Consider the following 6,984-nt stretch of genomic DNA (forward strand, 5'->3'; position numbering starts at 1 on the left):
TCTCTTCCCCTCTGCTGTCTGGGCCTCACTGTGACCTCAGCCTGCTGGGCTGTGTGGGCCCCAGCCCCTCCCCGCCTCCCCTGCTGGTCATTTCGCTTCTCTAGGCATGCACGCCCTGAGTAGAGGCCTCAGGAACTTGACCACAGGGCCGGGTGTGGGAGCCAGAGGTAGGGGTCTTGCTTGGCCTGAGGTGCCGAGGACCACCTCCTGGGGCAAGGCAGCAGGCCAGGGCCTGGCTCCACTGGCCTTTCTGGGCGGTGTCGCGGGCTGGGGCGGGGGCAGGCCGGGCAACAGCTGTGTCCAGTGTGTCTCCAGGAGTGGGGTCTGGCTGCTGAGCGCAGGCCTGAGGTGGCAAGACTGGGGCTCTGTGGCTGGCCAGGGTGGACGCCGCTGGTGCGGGGAGGACACGGGGATTTCTAGCTCAAGCTGCTTGATGGAGTCTGAGATCGGTGTGTGCACACGCGTGTGTGTGTGCATGAGCTCTGTATCTGCAGAACGGGGTCTGGGACACACACGGTCATGTTTCTCTGACTCAGGAAGGACTTGTGGAACCCCTGGGCACATGGGGGTCGTGGGTACAGCACTGGTCACCGGGCCTCAGAAAGTCTCCCGGGAAGGGACAGGCAGCCAGGGTGAGGAGCAGCCTGCACTCCTCCGAGGGTGAGGGCGATGCCCTGTGCTGTCCACCAGCTAGCGGGCTCTTTGCTGCAAGAGCCAGAGCGTCCTGGCCCACTTGGGCTGCGGGGAGGCCTTCTGGGCCCGCATGGTGAGGTGTCTGCGTGGGGCCCTCCTGGGTCCCGCCGGCAGCTGGGCTCCGTGCCGGGAGCACTCCCGGTGGCGTCTCAGCTCTGCCCGGACAGCCCGTCTCCCCCCACCCTGCCCAGTTGTTAGCTCTGTGCTGGCCGCCGAGACACGGCACAAGGGTCCTTGTCAGCAGAGGAGGGTGGCATGAGAAAGGCCTGGCCACCACAGGTGGGAGGGAGAAGGGGCCGTGAGCCGGGGGTGCCGCACCTTGAGAAGCTGGAAGGAGGAGGAGGTGTTTTCCCCCACTTGAGCCTCAAGAAGACCCCGCCCTGCTGACACCTGGGTGGGAGCCCAGTGAGATCCAGTTCAGACTCCGACTTCCAGAGCGGAGATAAGGCACTGCCATGGCAGTGACGGGAACTGAGCGCAGACTGTGGTCCCCGGGGTGCGGCGCCACCGTGGCAAGCGTGCCATAGACGCGGCCTCGGGCTGAGGCTGGAAGACTTTTGAGGGGCATGGTAGAGGAAGCCCAGGTTTTCTGAAGCAGACGATCGGTAGGAGGAGGTATGGATGTTCGTGACACCGCTACCAAAGGCTCACACGTAAACGAGGGGCCGCACGGAGGGGACCTGGCGGAGTCGCCTTGAGGAACGCCTAAAACCGTCATGAGCACCTGTCCGGGGAAACCGGCATGTGACAGGCACTGCTGGGGTGGGCGCAGGGAAGGGACGACCGTGTCCGTGGGCGCGGAGGAAAGGGGACCCTGGACGCATAGTGTCGCGTTGCAGAAAGCCCCGCTGAGTTCCCCACCACCCTCGGAGGGCAGGACTTGGGGGCCGTTCGCCTGATGTTTAGCCAAGAAGATTGCCAAGCACGGCGTGGAAGGGGCAGCCTCCTTTCTTGCTGCTCATACGACGTGGGGGAGGGAAGCCCGTCAGAAGGCAGAGCTCTTGAACAAAAGGGCTCTGCCCCTTGACAACATGGGAGCTTTGTAGCCAAGCCAAGTGACAGAAGACACTAAAATCAGGAGGTTCGTGGCCAGAAAAAATGTGCTCTAGAGAACAAGTTGAGGCTGTAGCTGGACAGCCTTTTGCTAACACCTCAGAGAGCCGAGCAAGCTCCGAGCGTCAGTCACGTGGCGGGAACTTTGAAGAGCTCGTGCGTGTGACTAGTAGACCCCTCACACATCTCCGCAAAAGCCGGAACAGAAAAGACGATTTCCCTGTAAGGATCTGGAGGCGCGTCTGGGCTTACGGAGCAAATCCCCATGACACACACAGGAGAGCCACACCGTCGGAAACCCTGGCAGCTGGGACCGCAGGGCACGGAGGGAGGATGAAGGCCAAGGCTGTTGGACGCCCAGGCCCCGTGGGCAGGAACACTGGTGAACTGTCAGCTGCAAACCGACGCCGTGTGTCTTTAGAAGAAAGCATGGCCCGGAGCGGAGAGCCTGAGCCACACGGTTCTTCCCAGGCCTTGACGGCACCTCGTGGAGTTTGCCTGGCTGGATTTTGAAGTTGCTTGGGACCTGTGATGCCCACCTCCTTCCCTTGTCTCCCTTTTGGGATGGGAATGTCTATAACCTTTGCATTCTGGAAGCAGGTAGCACTTCTAGTTTCGAAGGAGAGGATTTTGCACCAGTATGGATCATACTCAGAGTCTCACCCATACCTGATTTAGGTGACTTAGATGACATTTGGGGCTTGACTTGATGCTGCTGAGAGTTTGGGGACCTGGGTTGGGGTGAGTGTGTTTTCCATGTGAGATAGATGTGGAACTTGCTAGAGGGCAGTTCCACACCCAGAATAATGCCCCCTCCAAATATCCACACCCTAGTCCCCAGAATCTGTGAGCATAGCACCTTCCACAGCAGAGGGGAGTTAAAGTTGCAGATGAGTTAAGTTGCTAATCAGTTTAACTTGAAATGCAGAGATTATCTGGGCCGGTATAATCACAAGATTCCTTAAAACTGGAGGAGGGGGCAGAAGAAGGAACCAGAGGACCGGCAGGCAGCAAGAGGACTCAGCCTGATGTCCCTGGCGGTGAGGATGGAGGAGGGCCCCATGCCAAGGAACGCAGGTGCCCCCGGAAGCTGGGAAGGGCCGGGAAATGGATCCTCCCATAGAACCTCCAGAAGGAACCAGCCTTGCCAACACGCTGATTTTGGCCCAGTGAGACCCAGTGCTCGACCTCCAGAACTTAAGATAGCAAATTGTGTTTTAGGTCTGTGCTATTTGTTGGGGCCGCAATAGGGAACTAATACATGTTGAAGATGAGCCACAGAGCTCTCGTGCGGTCATTCTGGGGCCACAAGGACATGACTTCTAAGACACTTAGTCCAGGGCCTAACACGGAGGAGGATTTCGACAGACAGCAGCACGTGGGCTTGTGACCAGCAGTGTAGACTCTGCTGTCCCGCGCGGGCCCCAAGGCTGGCACGCCCCCCGGGTCGAAGGCGCTCCCTCCCTTGCCTCCATCCGCCCCAGCTGCCTTTCTCCTCCAGCCCACGTCACTGCCCTGATGCCCTTCCTGTCCCTGGCCATCTCCTCTGCTCCCTGCTAACCTGCACCCTTTGATGAATCACACCAGAAGAAATTTGGGTTGATGGTGGGGAGTGGGCTAGATGAAGGGGGGGGCGGGCACTGGACTTGGTGATGGCACCCCTGGTGGCCTGGGGCGAGGGCAGAGGGAGAGGGGGAGGGCAGAACCACCAGCAAGGGCCTGGCCACTTGTGGTGCTGAGCTCCCTGGCGTGGGAGATGCGTGAGCCGGGGTGCCGAGGCACCCCTCCCCGAAGCTGGCCTCACGCACCAGCAGTCGCTCCACCTCAGCTCAGGAGCCTGTGGGGCCCTCTGCCTCCACTGTCAGCGAGAGCGGGGACAGGGTCCGGGCCGGCTCTCCGCAGCGCCGAGCACGTGCCCCTCGCGTGCGTCTGCGCCCTGCCCCTGCCACCTGCCGACACCCAGAGCCCCTGAGGACGGGCACGCGTCAGGTTCCCTTCCTCCGCCTCCCTTCCGCCGTGACTCTGGTGGATGCACAACCGCTGATTTGTTCACCAGTACCCCAGGCCAGCAGCGGCTGGCACCCAAAGCGTGCCAGTGCCCGGGAACGCGTCAGGCCCGAGAGGCCAGCCCCTCACCGGGTGCTAGACCCACCAGCATACCGTTCTGGGTTTAAGTACCCCTTTCCGTTTCTACTTTACAGAACTAGCATGAGGACCATTTGGCTCAATGCTCAGTGCAAAGTGCTCAGGACACTGTTCTAGTTTTTAGGGATTGGTTTTTATTTTATACATACTTTGTATTAGTGGATGTTAATACCAACAGTTTTTGGCTTCACTTGCTTGGTTTCTGTTTCTCACAACCGAGAGAGAGCCTAGTGTCTGGAGCAGGACTGCAGGGCGCGGCCTTCCTGCTGAAGGGGTGTGGCGGCGGGCAGGCGGAAGGCGGGCCGGTCTGTTGGGTGTGCCGTGATGCTCGGGGGGCTTCCCGCCATGTGGCCCCTGAAGGCCGACACGTCGCCAGTGTTAGAGGAAGATGAGGTCTGTGTCGGGTGCAGGTGCAGAACCACTGGTCAGGGAGACTTTTCCCGTGGCCAGCAACCCGGGAGCCCAGCGGCTGGATGACCAGGCCTGGCTGAACTGTAGCAGCCAGACCCCCTCCTCCAGCCTGTCCTTCAGCTGAAGCTAATGGGACGCATGCGGCTCAGTGACTGCGCTGGAGCCTGGCCCCTCCGCACCTCCGAAGTACCTTCTGGGCGCCCACCTCCCAAAAGGCAGGGTGCCGCTCTACAGCTGACCCAGGAAGAACCCCCAGTCCCAGGCCCCCTGATTCTTGCTCACGTGCTGGGCCTTGAGCAGAGCTGGAGGCAGCTGCCGTCCCCGCAGAGCCGCCTCACTGAGCGTCAGGCCAGCACTCTCCTCCAGCAAGACGGCACAGGAGGTAAGAGCGTGGACTCTAGGGTGGATTCTGCCCACCAGGGGACCCACGGCAACATCGGGACTAGTTTTGTCACGCAGGGTTGGGGGGCAGCTAGGCATCCAGTGCCGGTGGGGGGGCGGAGACCAGAGACGATGCAGGTCGGCCCCCCCCCCCCCCCCCCCCCATCCAGCTCCACTTGTCAGTGCTATGGCGGTGGGACCCTGCTCTGATGAGACCCTTGGGTGCAGTCGGGCCCTGCTGCCAAGTCCCGCGGCCACGCTGTGCCTGATCCCCTTCACATACGGGGACAGGGTGCCTGCGCGGGAGGCGTGGTTTGCTCCTCACCCATCGTCAAGGCTGTGTGGTGGCTGGACTCCCAGCTGCTCCCCTGTGACCTGGGGCTTGTCGGGGTCTGGACTTGGCCTTCATGCTGCAGCAGCAGAGGGGTGGCTGGCGGGCGTGGTGGGAGAGGCCAGCCCAAATCCTCCAGGGGCTGCCCACCTGCCTCGGCCCATCACTTCCAGGGCTGGGTCACGGTGCCCCATCCGCCCCTTACCAAGCAAAGAGCAGAAAGGAGGTCCGTTCTCCAGATGCCAGAGTGACCCCATGAGGTCTGCGGGGGGGCAGCAGAGCCGTAGTGGCCAGGCAGGGTGGTGGTCCGTGTCAGCCTCAGGTGGCACCTCCCTGGCCGCCCCCCCTCCCGGGGGCCTCTCCTGCCCCCAGCCCAGCATGTGATCCCTGCTCAGCCTGGGGGCAGACCCCTGACCCTGCACAGGGGTCTATCATCTTCATCCGGGGCAGAAGGGGGCGCCAAGCGCCATCCACACCCGGCAGAGCCCAGAGGAGCGTGTGTTGGGGACAAGAGCTGGTCCCGCTTGTCCCACATCCCAGCCCCACCCGCCTGGACGGAGACTGGCGTCGGGTATTTTTACTGAAGGAATTTATTGTTCGAGAACTAAGGTTGCTCACAGTTATTTGACAAGGGATACACTGGGTGGGGCTTGTTCATTTCCGTGACGTCTGCGTGTGTCCCAAGTACAAAAGAGGAAGGCTGACAAGAGGTATTGCTTTCGGTGTCTTCTGTCTCTGGAGAAGCCCCTCCCGCTTGTACCGCGTGGCTTATGCGGTTATAGGTGTTTGTTTATGTATTGAAATCCCAGCCTGTGGTGGGGGGGTCAATGTAACAGAGCATTAAAAGCTATCCACGACGGGAGGGAGGCAGGGTGGGGAGGGCGGCGTAAGAGACACCAAAGCAAAGTGGGCTCGTTACAGCGAAGGCATGCAATCAAAACCTGCCATCCTGGCCCGTCGCTGGCCCGGTGCCTCCTGAGGGCAGCCAGGCCCCCCGGGCACTCGCAGCACCGCGGGGCCTGTGCCAACCTGGAGGGACCGGGCCCACCAACACAAACAAGCAGAAGCTGGGGACAGGGACGAAGTGAGGCGGCTGCACCCCACCACCTCGCTGTGTACAGAGAACACACTGCGGAGGATGCCGCCTTTTTTTTTTTTTTTAGCTTTTTGTCATTTTAGTAAAAAACCCCGCGATGCCTCTGCTGTCGTGTGGGAGCCAGCTCAGGGCCTTCGTCCCACCCCACTCTCAGACACAGAACCAAGATCGTCCCCAGCCTGGGCCTGACGGGGGGCGGGGGTCCTAGGCGGTGCCATGCTGCTCGGAGACCGCGCCCTGCCCCCCGCGCCCCTGGGACTGGAGTCGCTGCTACACAGTAACGGGACAGACATGGGACAGAGCGAACCGCGCCGTTCTTTAAATATATATGTGTGTATGTATATAGAAAGAACTGAACACAAAACCTAGCCCTGCCCCAGCGGCTCCCCCCACCCCCACGCCCTTTCCCAAAAACCACCAAGAAAAAGAAGTTTATAAAAATATCTTGCAGGAATTCTTTGAAGTTTACAGTAGCTCGCCGGCCCGCCCCGCCGCCCCCCGGCCCCCCGGCCCCCGCCCCCCCGGCGCTCTGCGGCTCCAGCCTCCGGGCGCCTCGGCCCCAGACCCCACCCTGCCCAAGACACACAGACGGACGGCAGGAGGGCGCTGCTGCTGCCCCTTCCCTGAACAGAGAAGGAAGGAAACTCCGCAAGTTAAGAGAGCAAATAAGTAATACTGATCTCGGCCAGCCCTGGCGCAGGCAGGCGGCCCCGGGGCCTCCAGGGCCAGCGCCCGGCGCGGCCGGGAAGGGTCGCCAAGCGCAGGAGCCGCAGCCCCAGGCGGGCGGGGGTCGGGGGCAGGGGGCGACGCGAGCGAGCGGCGGGAGGGGCGGCTGCAGGGCGGCGCGTGGCGGGGGCGGGCGCGGGGGCGGGGG

General features: G+C 61.9%; 1 protein-coding gene across 1 annotated transcript in view; it reads right to left on the reverse strand.

The window, feature by feature from the left end:
- Positions 1-5,530: 5,530 nt before the first annotated feature.
- BRSK2 (BR serine/threonine kinase 2) overlaps positions 5,531-6,984 on the reverse strand; it is a 65,200-nt gene continuing 63,746 nt past the window's right edge. Inside the window, exon 21 of the mRNA XM_035013599.1 lies at positions 5,531-6,594. The gene's annotated coding sequence lies outside the window, so the exon portion shown is untranslated. The remainder of the gene's footprint in view (positions 6,595-6,984) is intronic.

The sequence above is a fragment of the Mirounga leonina genome, unplaced genomic scaffold, assembly GCF_011800145.1.
Source record: "Mirounga leonina isolate KUSES-001 unplaced genomic scaffold, KU_Mleo_1.0 Mir_166, whole genome shotgun sequence".
Classification (NCBI taxonomy): Eukaryota; Metazoa; Chordata; class Mammalia; order Carnivora; family Phocidae; genus Mirounga; species Mirounga leonina.